This window comes from Pseudophryne corroboree, chromosome 10 (assembly GCF_028390025.1).
Source record: "Pseudophryne corroboree isolate aPseCor3 chromosome 10, aPseCor3.hap2, whole genome shotgun sequence".
NCBI lineage: Eukaryota > Metazoa > Chordata > Amphibia > Anura > Myobatrachidae > Pseudophryne > Pseudophryne corroboree.
In genome coordinates, this window is record NC_086453.1 from 181,113,622 (window position 1) to 181,128,458 (window position 14,837).

Consider the following 14,837-nt stretch of genomic DNA (forward strand, 5'->3'; position numbering starts at 1 on the left):
GGCTAATAAATTGGAAAAAGTACTCGCTGGTCCCAGCTCAGCACATGTTGCACCTAGGGGCACTCTTGGAACACAGTCAAAGACTTTCCCTGTCTCCAGACAAGGTCCTGAAACTGCAGGACAGGATAAGGTACTTCCGTCATCGCCCCAGAGTGTGAATACACTCAGCGATGCAAGTCCTTGGCCTGATAGTGTCGTCCAGGATAGAGTACGCTCAATTTAATTCCCGCCCTCTACAACGGTTGATCCTTTCCAAGTGGGACGGCCTACCTCATCAGATCAGATCTCAAATGATCTCTTTGACTCTGGAGGTTCATCTGTGCCTGACCTGGTGGCTTCAGGACCAGCAATTGAGCAGGGGCCATCCCTTCTGAATCCCCAACTGGGTCCTACTGACAACGGATGCCAGCCTTCGGGGATGAGGAGCGTTTCAGGGTCGTTGGACCAGGGAATAATCTCTCCTTCCAATCAATATTCTGGAACTGAGAGCAGTGTTCAACGCCCTGCCTCTGGTATGGAACAGGCCTGTTCAGGCACACTCAGACAATGCCACCACAGTGGCATACATAAACCATCAAGGCGGCACTCGAAGTCGCATGGCAATTTTGGAAGTGTCCATAATCCGCTGTTGGGCGGAACGCCATCTACCAGCCATATCGGCAGTGTTCATGCCAGGCATCCTAAACTGGAAAGCTGACCTGAGTCGCCAGGACGTTCATTCCGGGGAATGGGGCATTCATCCCAAAGTCGGGCATTCATCCCAAAGTCTTCCAGCCTCTGGTGGACAGATGGGGTATACCAGACGTAGATCTCATGGCGTGAAGACACAATCACAAGGTTCCAGTCTTCGGATCTCGAACCAGGGATCCTCAGGCAGCATTTGTGGACACACTGGCAGTTCCTTGGAACTTTCAGCTGCTTTACATATTCCCTCCGGTGTCACTCCTGCCCAGGGTACTTCGGAAGTACAAGTAAGAACGAGGCCTGCTGATTCTGATCGCACCGGCGTGTCCCAGATGTCACTGGTTCTCAGACCTACAGGGTCTCTCGTCAGAGCGTCCCCTTCTGCTTCTTCAGCATCAAGACCTTCTACAGCAGGGCCCTTGCCTTTACCCGGGCCTGGGCAGACTGGCTTTGACAGCGTGGCTCTTGAAGCATCACTCCTAAGGTCAACAGGGTTCTCTGAGGCTGTTATTCAGACTATGCTGAAGGCCCGCAAACTGGCCTCTGCCCAGATTTATTACAGAGCGTGGCATTCTTACTTCACCTGGTGTGCTGATAAGAATTAAGATGCCATAGATTGATAATTTCCAGAATTCTAGCTTTTCTGCAAAGAAGCCTGGACTTAGGTCTTCGCCTGGCCTCCCGCAAGGTTCATATTTCTGCCTTGTTGGTGTGGTTTCAGTGCAAAATTGCTTCTATTCTTGATGTACATACGTTCACTCAGGGTGTTCTATGTATTCAGCCTCCCTATATCCCCCATGTGGCTCCATCAGACTTGTCTATTGTATTGAAATCCCTACAAGAGATTCCATTCAAGCCTCTTGAATCAGTGGACCTCAAATAGCTCACCGCCAAGGTCCTGTTCTTGCTGGCTATTGCCTCTGCAAGAAGGGTGTCGGACATAGGCGCTTTGTCCTGTCGTTCTCCCTTTTCGATTTTTCATTGTGACAGGGCGGTTCTCCGAACTCGACCTGGTTATTTATCTAAGGTGGAGTCATCATTTCACCTTAACCAAGAGATTGTGGTACCGGCCTTTATTTCTTCGGACTTGTCGGCTAAAGAGCGTTCTTTAGATGTGGTTAGGGCTCTCCATGTCTATGTTGACAGGACTGCTTCCATTAGATGGTCTGATGCCCTCTTTGTCCTGTTTGGTTTCCACAAACGTGGCTGGCCTGTAAATAAGCAAACCTTGGCCAGATGGATTAGAATGGTGATTGCACATGCTAATGCGCAGGCAGCTCCTGGTGCAATTAAGGCCCATTCTACTCAGTCTGTTGGACCTTCTTGGATGGTCTGCTGTGGCATGTCCCCAGAACAATTGTGCAAGGCAGCTATGTGGTACTCAGTGAACACGTTTCTTAGGTTCTATGCCTTTGATACCTTCGCCTCCCAGGATGCTTCCTTTAGATGCCGGATTCTCATATCCGCTAAGGCGCGTCCCCTAGAGGAACTGCTTTAGGACATCCTGGATGTTTCTCTGTGGAAAGCAATGTAACCTGCTGCAGAAAGTAAGAGTTATGGTAGACTTACCATTTTTAACTCTTTTTCTGCGAGGCACATTGGGTAAGTCTACCATAACTCTTCTTTCAAATACCTCCCACTTTTTCCCTAATCAGAGCTTGGAGTCCATATGAATCCTTTTACTGTATACCAGTCATTTTGTCAAGTATTGCAAAGGACAGAAACCAAGACCAATGCCTCACTTTCACCAATTTTAGCTGCTGTATGGACAGTGGCCTCTATAATCCTTTTTCCATGACATAAAGACCCTTGAAAGATTGCATAGTTGACACCTCTGTCCTACTTATTTATGTTAGTATTGGCATCAGGGTGGCCTGAAATACCTTCCATTCTAATTGGTTACGTTTAGTGTGCATGTGTGTGCATATGTGATTGTTCCTTCCTCTGTCACAAGATTGTTAAACATGAACAGATGATCTTTCTAAAATCATGGCAAGACTTCAAAATGTAAGAAGGTGTGCTTCATTTGGGAACAGGAACCTGGTCAAACAATCAGATTTGGTTTCTGCAGGCCGAGAGATGTGTACTTTCCCATGTGTTCTGTGTTGGAGTGTGTGCAGTGGTTGACACTGAACACAATGAAATTCACGCATTCAGGTTCAATGACCTCATATTGGAAAGTTGTCTTGCATGGTACTCATTGTGTTTTTCTGCCGCCATTTGTGTGCAGGTAACCCAGTTTTCATTTAATTCAGTGTTTGGTGTCATGTACTGTGTTTATTTAATTTATAAAAGTCACATTGAGGTATTTGTAAAAATGACAAGCTTTTATTAAAGACATTACAGAGAAAGCGTAACAGGACGCCAGGAAACACTGCTGTAACTGTTTTCTGTCTTAAATCACAAGTGTCGCTTCCTCTGAGATCTCTCACTCACTTTAATCTTCTCTGAAGATCCTTTTCGGCCTCAGATAATCTTTCTCTCTGCTCAGTCGTCAATTACTTCTCGGTTTACTTAGGCTCTTGTGGGCTGCTAAAATACAACTGCCAATATTTCAATACAATTATCTTCTTTACTGCTGGTATACTGTATTTAAATTCGTCATGTGCTGTGCATGGCTATTTATCCCACAGGGTCTGTAAAGTTTACACATTATGGCACTGGCTGTTGTTTCCTGGTTGTTTTGAGACTCTCTGCAAACAGAAAGTGAGAGCGGTACTTCCAGAACAGCTACACTTTGCCTCCAGTGCCTGAGGAGATACAGCAGGTTTTTTTTTTTACAAAACTCTAGTGATGTTGCTTTATTGCTGTAGCCATTGCAGCTGCTCCGAAGCTTGCCAGATTGAGGAATGGGAACAGTAGTCTGGTCCCACCTATCTGTCACTGAGCTATAAAAGTACTCCATCCCCTCCAAACTGTATATCCAACTCCCGATTTACAGCTGTCATTGCAGGAGGAGACAAGGCAAGTGATTACAGATCTCCTCAGTCACTGATCACTGGCTGTCAGTTATAGCATTGATACAGCATATCTAAGCCTCTCAGAGACAGTTGTCGGGATATATATATATATATATATATATATACACTCATATATACAGTATATAGGGGATTATTCATGAAGAAGAGAAAAACCCTTCTTTTGCGGAAAACAGGGCTTTTTTCTGCTTAATGCTGTTCATGGAACAGGTTACCGTGGAGAAGTCCTTGACGTCTCCAGTGGCCCCCCTGCTCCGTGGCTGAATCGCATCACCATACTTTCATGAAGGAGTGGAAAGCCCAGGTTTCCGCTTCTCCATGGAGTTCAGGTTTGCCATCTCAGGATGGCGCAACCTGAACCGTGGTGTGGTACCTGCAGGGAAGCTCAATGCTTCCCTGCTCTCTATCTGCACCGGCGCTGGCTCCACCCCTCTGACCTCCCAGCAGCCTCTGCAGCCTTCTGGGAGGTCAGCCAGTGGCGCATGAAAAGAAGGACCCGCCGGCTGACTCCAAGCACTGGGGGAGCTCCAGAGGGAAACCGCGGGAGAAGAGAGCATTGCTGGAGCCAGGGACACCGTATCACTTCGCGGGAAGGGTGAGTATACATGAATTGCTACTTAAAACAGCTAGATATCGCATCGAACCGATGCGATGTATAGTATCAATTCATTTTTCTTTTTTTCTTTTTTTTTTTTTTAAATTAATAGACCCCATAGTGTTTGTGGAAGCTCACTAACACATACTACATCCACACACTCACTTTTGATGCATCAGCTGCAAGTTGCCGATGGTAACGGTCCAATTGTAAAGCTCAACGGAATTTGCTGCGCTATATAAGAAACTGATGATAAATAAATAAATACATTTTGCAGTGCCCCCTTTCCCCCTCCCCACACACACAATAAATTTGTCTAATACTTTTATTAAAAAAAGATATTTCCTAGTTTTAAATAAAACAAATTATAACAAAGAAGAAAAGTAATTGAATAGTAAGGAGTCATTGTCCCCCACAGGGAAAAAAATACCACATACATTAAAGCGCAATGGAATTTGCTGTGCTATATAAGAAACCGTTAATAAAAATGATTAACTACAGCCACAGGAAACAAAACACACACATTGTCCCCCACAAACAGAAAAAAAAACACACACACATTGATTCATTGCCCCCACAGAAAAAAATAAAATAAAACCTAAAATAATTAATTGCTCCAACAGAAAAAAATTAAACATACATTACTTCAATTTATTATCCCCACAGAGGAAAAAAATAGTACATTAATTAATTGCCCCCACAGAGAAAAAACTAAACCATACATTGATTTACAGTAATGTAGGACATGTTTTATTTATTTATTTTCCTATGAAGGCAGCAAATCATTCGCTGCCCCCACTGGAAAATAAAAATAAAACAAGTCGTACATTACTGTAATACATTGCACCCACAGAAAAAAATTCAACACCAATTCATTGCCCCCACAGTAAAGACAAAAACATATATTGATTCATTGCACCCTAGACCCACCACCATCTGTCACAGACAGCTGCAGGAGGTGCTCTATAGAATTCTAGTCTGACCAGTGTCCAGTCATCCAATCTCTCCCTCTCCTTCAGCCCACTGTGGCATCGACACACAGCAGCACCCTCATTGCCTCAGTGATTAGCTGCATCTGCACTATGTGTGGGCAGGAAGGCATGCGGCTGCATGACCAGGGTGGTATTCTGGTGACTGGTGGTCGGGAGACCGATGGACACATGACCTCCACCAACATCCCTCCCCCTCACTATCCCGATGGTCGGCATACCAACAGGGACTATTTCCACTCGTGGGTGTCCGGTCGCCACCGAGACCGCAGCGTGGCGTGCGCAGGAAACCTGCATGGGCTTGTTGCACTTGCCCCCCCCCCCAGCGGAATCCCGGCAACGGCATGCTGCCGGGATCCCGGCGTTGATATGCTGACCGCCGGTCAGCCATACCACACTCCTAACCATGATATCACACCATCACCTATACGCCATACAGATGCTTTCACTGTGCCTGAGACGCCCGAGAGAGCCCAGAGCTGCCCTGGTCAGATATTTGCACAATGGCCGGCTTAGCGATGATGGCTGTAATGCGTCTGCAACAGCCCTCGAGCTAGCCCTGAGAGACACCTTGCATCCTTAGGCTAGTCAAATTGGCCCTGTCCCCTACCTGCAGCTAGTGGGAGGCAAATAGGCCCAGTAAGGGGGATTTTGGGTACTCAGAATCCCCCCCCTGCGTGCAGTAGTGGTATTAATATTATATAATACAGGTTGAGTATCCCTTATCCAAAACGCTTGGGACCAGAGGTGTTTTGGATATCAGATTTTTCCGTATTTTGGAATAATTGCATACCATAATGAGATATCATGGCGATGGGACCCAAGTCTAAGCACAGAATGAATCTATGTATCATATACATCTAATACACACAGCCTGAAGGTCATTTTAGCCAATATTTTTAATAACTTTGTGCATTAAACAAAGTGTGTGTACATTCACACAATTCATTTATGTTTCATATACACCTTATACACACAGCCTGAAGGTCATTTAATACAATATTTTTAATAACTTTGTGTATTAAACAAAGTTTGTGTACATTGAGCCACAGAAAAAAATATTTCACTATCTCACTCTCACTCAAAAAAGTCGGTGTTTCGGAATATTTTGTATTTCGGAATATTTGGATATGGGATACTCAACCTGTATATGATATCCATTACATACTAACTAGAAATATATATGTGTGTATATATATATATATATATATATATATATATATATATACAGGTTGAGTATCCCATATCCAAATATTCCGAAATACGGAATATTCCGAAATACGGACTTTTTTTGAGTGAGACTGAGATAGTGAAACCTTTGTTTTTTGATGGCTCAATGTACACAAACTTTGTTTAATACACAAATGTATTAAAAATATTGTATTAAATGACCTTCAGGCTGTGTATATAAGGTGTATATGAAACATAAATGAATTGTGTGAATGTAGACACAATTTGTTTAATGCACAAAGTTATAAAAAATATTGGCTAAAATGACCTTCAGGCTGTGTGTATAAGGTGTATATGAAACATAAATGCATTCTGTGCTTAGATTTAGGTCCCATCACCATGATATCTCATTATGCTATGCAATTATTCCAAAATACGGAAAAATCCCATATCCAAAATACCTCTGGTCCCAAGCATTTTGGATAAGGGATACTCAACCTGTATATATAAATATAAGACAAATGGGTTCCCAGGGGTACCTTTTGTACGATACTCCTTTTGCTTTGAAAGAACCAGGCAGCACTCCTCGGACTCAGCAAACGTGTATTAAACAAGAAAAGAGCTTTACAGCAGGTTATCTCAAATAAAGTGCATAGTGAAAAACCACCAACGTTTCAACACCACTGGGGTGTTTTTTTTAAGGTGCTATGCTACTCATATAGAGTAGAGTGAAAAAAAACCACTCTAGCCATAAGGCACTGTGGCCTATAGTTAAATCCGACAAAGAGCTAGTGTGTTTTAGTGATAGTAGACCTATGGCTACCTTTAAGCAAGGCTGTAATTTATGGGATAGACTAGTGGTAATGGATATTTCTGGTCATGGTATCTCTAGACCCCCAAATGTATATACTAAACCTCCACGTTGCTATAGTTGCCATAGTTGTGTCACATGTTAATATATGACATCTTGTAGGAATTTTTAACATCCTCATTCCAACAAATTGTTTGATATTCGTCATGTGCTTACGTATAAGACAACTCGTGTAGTCTATGTGATTTATTGTCCTTGCGGTCTGTACTACGTGGGACAGACCTCCCGTAAGTTTAGAGATCGCATGGCGCTACACCGATTAGCATTGATTTATCTTTATCTGGGAGGACCATTGATCAGACAGAGGCGCGCCATTTTAAAGATAAAGGCCATCAGTTATTTGTATTAAGATACTTTATGACAGATCATATACCAGAATCCCCATGTGGTGTAGATCGTGGAAAGGCGCTGCTTCTGGCTGAATCTAGATGGATTTTCAGAATTAACACAATGATGATCCATGGGCTTAACGAGAAATAAATTGGAATAGTGTTATGTGACTGTCATACTTTTGAGCTTTTCCTTTTGCTTTCTGTATTGCCTGTTCTTTTCTTTTTAGATAGGGCATACTATATTACTGTCGCTGGCAGATTTTGTAGTTTTATCTGCAATCAGTAAATGTATCATATTCCTGTGAATGTTTTTTATGTACCTGCTGTAAATGCTGTTTTAATTAGTGATGTGCACCGGAAATTTTTCGGGTTTTGTGTTTTGGTTTTGGATTCGGTTCCGCGGCCGTGTTTTGGATTCGGACGCGTTTTGGCAAAACCTCCCTGAAATTTTTTTGTCGGATTCGGGTGTGTTTTGGATTCGGTTTGTTTTTACAAAAAACCCTCAAAAACAGCTTAAATCATAGAATTTGGGGGTCATTTTGATCCCATAGTATTATTAACCTCAATAACCATAATTTCCACTCATTTCCAGTCTATTCTGAACACCTCACACCTCACAATATTATTTTTAGTCCTAAAATTTGCACCAAGGTCGCTGGATGACTAAGCTAAGCGACCCAAGTGGCCGACACAAACACCTAGCCCATCTAGGAGTGGCACTGCAGTGTCAGACAGGATGGCCGATTTAAAAAATAGTCCCCAAACAGCACATGATGCAAAGAAAAAAAGAGGTGCACCAAGGTCGCTGGATGGCTAAGCTAAGCGACCCAAGTGGCCGACACAAACACCTGGCCTATCTAGGAGTGGCACTACAGTGTCAGACAGGATGGCACTTAAAAAAATAGTCCCCAAACAGCACATGATGCAAAGAAAAAAAGAGGTGCACCAAGGTCGCTGGATGACTAAGCTAAGCGACCCAAGTGGCCGACACAAACACCTGGCCCATCTAGGAGTGGCACTGCAGTTTTCTAGCGAGAGGATGAGTGCTTCCATCCTCATGTGAATCTGAACCACTAGCCATGAACATAGGCCAGGGCCTCAGCCGTTCCTTGCCACTCCGTGTTGTAAATGGCATATTGGCAAGTTTACGCTTCTCATCAGATGCTTTTAATTTAGATTTTTGGGTCATTTTACTGAACTTTTGTAGTATACTTGACGACACAGAGGTAGAGCAATGGACTACTGTACCGTACTGCTATATATATACTGGTGGTCAGCAAAATTCTGCACTGTCCTCCTACTATATAATACTGCGCACAACTAAAATGCACCACAGGTATGGATGGATAGTATACTTGACGACACAGAGGTAGGTAGAGCAGTGTCCTACTGTACCGTACTGCTATATATTATATACTGGTGGTCAGCAAAATTCTGCACTGTCCTCCTACTATATAATACTGTGCACAACTAAAATGCACCACATGTATGGATGGATAGTATACTTGACGACACAGAGGTAGGTAGAGCAGTGGCCTACTGTACCGTACTGCTATATATTATATACTGGTGGTCAGCAAAATTCTGCACTGTCCTCCTACTATATAATACTGCACAAACTAAAATGCACCACAGGTATGGATGGATAGTATACTTGACGACACAGAGGTAGGTAGAGCAGTGGACTACTGTACCGTACTGCTATATATTATATACTGGTGGTCAGCAAAATTCTGCACTGTCCTCCTACTATATAATACTGCGCACAACTAAATTGCACCACAGGTATGGATGGATAGTATACTTGACAACACAGAGGTAGGTAGAGCAGTGGCCTACTGTACCGTACTTCTATATATTATATACTGGTGGTCAGCAAAATTCTGCACTGTCCTCCTACTATATAATACTGCGCACAACTAAAATGCACCACATGTATGGATGGATAGTATACTTGACGACACAGAGGTAGGTAGAGCAGTGGACTACTGTACCGTACTGCTATATATTATATACTGGTGGTCAGCAAAATTCTGCACTGTCCTCCTACTATATAATACTGCGCACAACTAAAATGCACCACAGGTATGGATGGATAGTATACTTGATGACACAGAGGTAGGTAGAGCAGTGGACTACTGCACCGTACTGCTATATATTATATACTGGTGGTCAGCAAAATTCTGCACTGTCCTCCTACTATATAATACTGTGCACAACTAAAATGAACCACAGGTATGGATGGATAGTATACTTGACGACACAGAGATAGGTAGAGCAGTGGCCTAATTTACCGTACTGCTATATATTATATACTGGTGGTCAGCAAAATTCTGCACTGTCTTCCTACTAGATAATACTGCGCACAACTAAAATGCACCTCAGGTATGGATGGATAGTATACTCGACGACACAGAGGTAGGTAGAGCAGTGGACAACTGTACCGTACTGCTATATATTATATACTGGTGGTCAGCAAAATTCTGCACTGTCCTCCTACTATATAATACTGCGCACAACTAAAATGCACCACATGTATGGATGGATAGTATACTTGACGACACAGAGGTAGGTAGAGCAGTGGCCTACTGTACCGTACTGCTATATATTATATACTGGTGGTCAGCAAAATTCTGCACTGTCCTCCTACTATATAATACTGCGCACAACTAAAATGCACCACAGGTATGGATGGATAGTATACTTGACGACACATAGGTAAGTAGAGCAGTGGCCTACTGTACCGTACTGCTATATATTATATACTAGTGGTCAGCAAAATTCTGCACTGTCCTCCTACTATATAATACTGTGCACAACTAAAATGCACCACAGGTATGGATGGATAGTATACTTGACGACACAGAGGTAGGTAGAGCAGTGGACTGCTGTACCGTACTGCTATATATGATATACTGGTGGTCAGCAAAATTCTGCACTGTCCTCCTACTATATAATACTGTGCACAACTAAAATGCACCACAGGTATGGATGGATAGTATACTTGACGACACAGAGGTAGGTAGAGTAATGGCCTACTGTACCGTACTGCTATATATTATATACTGGTGGTCAGCAAAATTCTGCACTGTCCTCCTACTATATATACTGTGCACAACTAAAATGCACCACAGGTATGGATGGATAGTATACTTGACGACACAGAGGTAGGTAGAGCAGTGGACTACTGTACCGTACTGCTATATATTATATACTGGTGGTCAGCAAAATTCTGCACTGTCCTCCTACTATATAATACTGCGCACAACTAAAATGCACCACAGGTATGGATGGATAGTATACTTGACGACACAGAGGTAGGTAGAGCAGTGGCCTACTGTACCGTACTGCTATATATTATGTACTGGTGGTCAGCAAAATTCTGCACTGTCCTCCTACTATATACTGCGCACAACTAAAATGCACCACAGGTATGGATGGATAGTATACTTGACGACACAGAGGTAGGTAGAGCAGTGGCCTACTGTACCGTACTGCTATATATTATATACTGGTGGTCAGCAAAATTCTGCACTGTCCTACTATATATACTGCGCACAACTAAAATGCACCACAGGTATGGATGGATAGTATACTTGACGACACAGAGGTAGGTAGAGCAGTGGACTACTGTACCGTACTGCTATATAATACTGGTGGTCACTGGTCAGCAAAATTCTGCACTGTCCTCCTATACTACAATGCAGCACAGATATGGAGCGTTTTTCAGGCAGAGAACGTACATAATTTCAGCACACTGAGCACAGATATTTGCAAGCACACTGAGCACAGATATTTGCAGCACACTGAGCACAGATATTTGCAGCACACTGAACACAAACTGAGAGAACGCTGCATATCCTCTCCCTATCATCTCCAATGCACAAGTGAAAATGGCGGCGATGCGCTGCTTCTTATATAGAATACGAATCTCGCGAGAATCCGACAGCGGGATGATGACGTTCGGGCGCGCTCGGGTTAACCGAGCAAGGCGGGAGGATCCGAGTCTGCCTCGGAACCGTGTAAAATGGGTGAAGTTCGGGGGGGTTCGGATTCCGAGAAACCGAACTCGCTCATCACTAGTTTTAATGTTTTTTTCACTGATTGTGTATGTTTTATGTTTGTGGGTGATGCGTTGACCTCATACTGCCATTTTTTCTCACAGTGCACCCCAGAGTCCGGTTGCTATGGTAAGCCCCGTGTTGGAGTGCAAGCCGTGGCGCTGCTATGGCAACGGTTGGAAGCCTGCTCCCGGAAGTGCGTCATCTGAGGCGGATCCGGTCCTTCGGTGCGACTGGGAACGGTGGGCGGCGTGGAGTCCCCGGATGGGCTATATTAATGGGTAAGTGTAATGGATGTATTGTTTATTTTGGTCTTTTCTTGAAGGAGCGGACGCTCCGAAAATTAAAAAATATATACCAGATTTATTCAGGATATTATATCTCGTGAGTGCCGTTTTATTGCCCCTTTTGGATTCGTGTATACCTTAGGATTCGGGCACTGAGGGAAGCTGCTATTTAGATACTGAGTGCCGGACAATTTGAAGAATTACATTATATATATATATATATATATATATATATATATATTTATTTGTTAGTATTTAATTAATATTTCCGTTTTTTTTGATTTTTTTAAAAATTTTTTTTTAGGTGTGGCAAGGGCCTTTAATAGTTAACCCATCACAGTTTGCAGTGATGGTTTCGGCCTTTGCAATTGACTGCTGCTTTTGCAAATGGCAACACATTGCTTCGCTACCCTTTTGCATTGGAAGACACCTATCTACAAATTAAAGCACGTGACGCTGCCAACAAAGATTTTGCACTATAGCTCATCTGTTTTATGCTTCGTAAACAAGGTCCAGTGGATGCAGCCATTATGAATAACGGGGGTCATTCCGAGTTATTCGCTCGTTGCCGATTTTCGCTTTAATGCGATTAGTCGCTAACTGCGCATGCGCATGGTACGCAGAGCGCAAGCGCTTAGTTATTTTACAAAAAACTTAGCTGTTTTGCTGTAGTGTCTGAGGCGATTTTCAGTCGCACTGGTGTTCGGTAAATGATTGACAGGAAAGGGGCGTTTCTGGTCGGCAACTCAGCGTTTTCCCGGCGTTTGCTAAAAAACTCAAGCGTGTCAGGGAAAACCGCGGGAGTGTCTGGAGAAACGGGGGAGTGGCTGGCCGAACGCAGGGTGTGTTTGTAACGTCAAACCAGGAACGAAATGGGCTGAGCTGATCGCAGTGTAGGAGTAAGTCTCGAGCTACTCAGAAACTGCTAAGAATTTTCTATTCGCAATTCTGCTAACCTTTCGTTCGCAATTCTGCTAAGCTAAGATACACTCCCAGAGGGCGTTGGCCTAGCGTGTGCAATGCTGCTAAAAGCAGCTAGCGAGCGAACAACTCGGAATGAGGGCCCACGTTCTAACGTTTGTATTACTATGTATACAAATGATCCTAGGGAGAAGAAGTATTTTGCACTGAAATACTGTATTTTGGTTAAATTGGCGGTGCCCAATGAACCATGAATACATGTTTCAATGTATTTTTTCCTGTATAGACAATTCAACATTCTATAGATGATGAGAGATTGCATATGTGACCTTCAACTGGATTCATCTCATCATAAAATAACACAATCCTTATTTTTTCTTCGTCTTGTCAAGAACATATATTTAAGAGATCTACATAATTTGAGACATTCCTATCATAACTGCCCTGTTTACTCTGTCTACAAAGTCATAACTACTCAACTACTGTAGTTTTTGTTACTTTTATTAATTCATTTTTTAATGTTAGTGTCAGGTGACGGGAACAGGGCTGCACCTGTATAGGTGTAGAGTAGAAAGTTAATGCAGGCAAGCACTAATAATAACAATGCATCAGCAGTCTAATTTCCCTCTGCTATTTTTCCCCACTTATGCTATTTTTCCCTAGTATTTGCATTACTAACATTGTAAGTTTACTGTGTGCAATTTTTACTTTAAACTTAAAAATAATAAATACAAAAAATATTTAGAAAAATAAAATCAGAAAGAAAATGCTAGTAATATACAGTATTATGTAGAAAGTATACTTGAGCAATGGGTAACACTGACTATAAGTTCCAGCATGCCCTGGTTCTGCTGAAGTTTTTGGCTCTAATACATGTGAAAACTTTTTTTTTCATCTGACTTAGCGCACACAGTAGGAAATCATAGTGAATTTTAATCTCCATGCTTTTTTTTGCATCAAAGATGCTGCATTTTGAAGAATAAAGTGAAGAGGAGCCTCCCTGAGGTAATTACTTTAGTTAACACATATAATTAATTCTGTTCACATTTCAACATTATTAAGGTATTATGGAGGCATGTTAGCTATGCTTAATTACATTTAATTACCAGGTTGATCTCAAAACTAAGCCTGTTATGACAAGATACCCATGAACAATTAACCTGCTTGCTTTTGAAGAAGAGAGCTGATGAAACAGACAGATCCATGAACGTTTCATAGGATCTTACAGAGTATCTATAAAATCTGACTCATCATTTAGTCAAACAGTTTCAATGCCTCTTTATTTGGGCATTTTCATCAGGACATGAACAAACAAAGTGAAAATCACAACTTATAACATACTTTCATCCAGTGCTCACCAATAGCATTTTCCGGGGTGGGGTCCATCTCCCGGCCGGCAGCGCCTACCAATGACGTCACCGTGCCGGTCACATGGCCGTATCCTAGAGGAATTATGTAAACAGTATTGTCTCGATGGCAACAATAAACTTATATGCAAATCAAGAATAGCGAGTAGCATTACAACGTTATAGTGATGCAGAAAAGTAAAGCACTTATACCCACATGGTAAAATCCATCAATTATCATTAAGTACCATTAAACAATGGGTAATATTAAGCTGCATTATGCAAGAGTTCATTGCCCATGGGGTTGTGTGGTGTGTAAATAACAACTCTAGTATACTATATATACTGTATAGATGTTCTAAAAGTATACCCCATATAAAATAAAAATTGACTCATCACAGGATCATACATCTAAACAAATTAAGGTTCAACTGTTCATTCAGCCCTATGGCAAGGGTTAAAGTGGGGGGGAATGGGGTGGAACTGAGTTCCACCACCTGTAATGGCAGGTGGAACTAGTTACACCTCCACGGCCCTGCACAGTAACTCCAACAGAAAAGCTAGCCCCATCACCCATGTCATTAGATAATGCAGGCGGTGCTA

The 14,837-nt window shown here is 42.5% G+C and overlaps 1 long non-coding RNA gene across 1 annotated transcript in view; it reads left to right on the forward strand.

The window, feature by feature from the left end:
- The window catches only part of LOC134965246 (uncharacterized), a 215,789-nt gene that overhangs the window by 102,485 nt on the left and 98,467 nt on the right, over nucleotides 1–14,837 (forward strand). The window contains exons 2-3 of the long non-coding RNA XR_010188343.1: nucleotides 11,785–11,961; nucleotides 13,851–13,893. This is a non-coding gene — a long non-coding RNA (uncharacterized LOC134965246). The remainder of the gene's footprint in view (nucleotides 1–11,784; nucleotides 11,962–13,850; nucleotides 13,894–14,837) is intronic.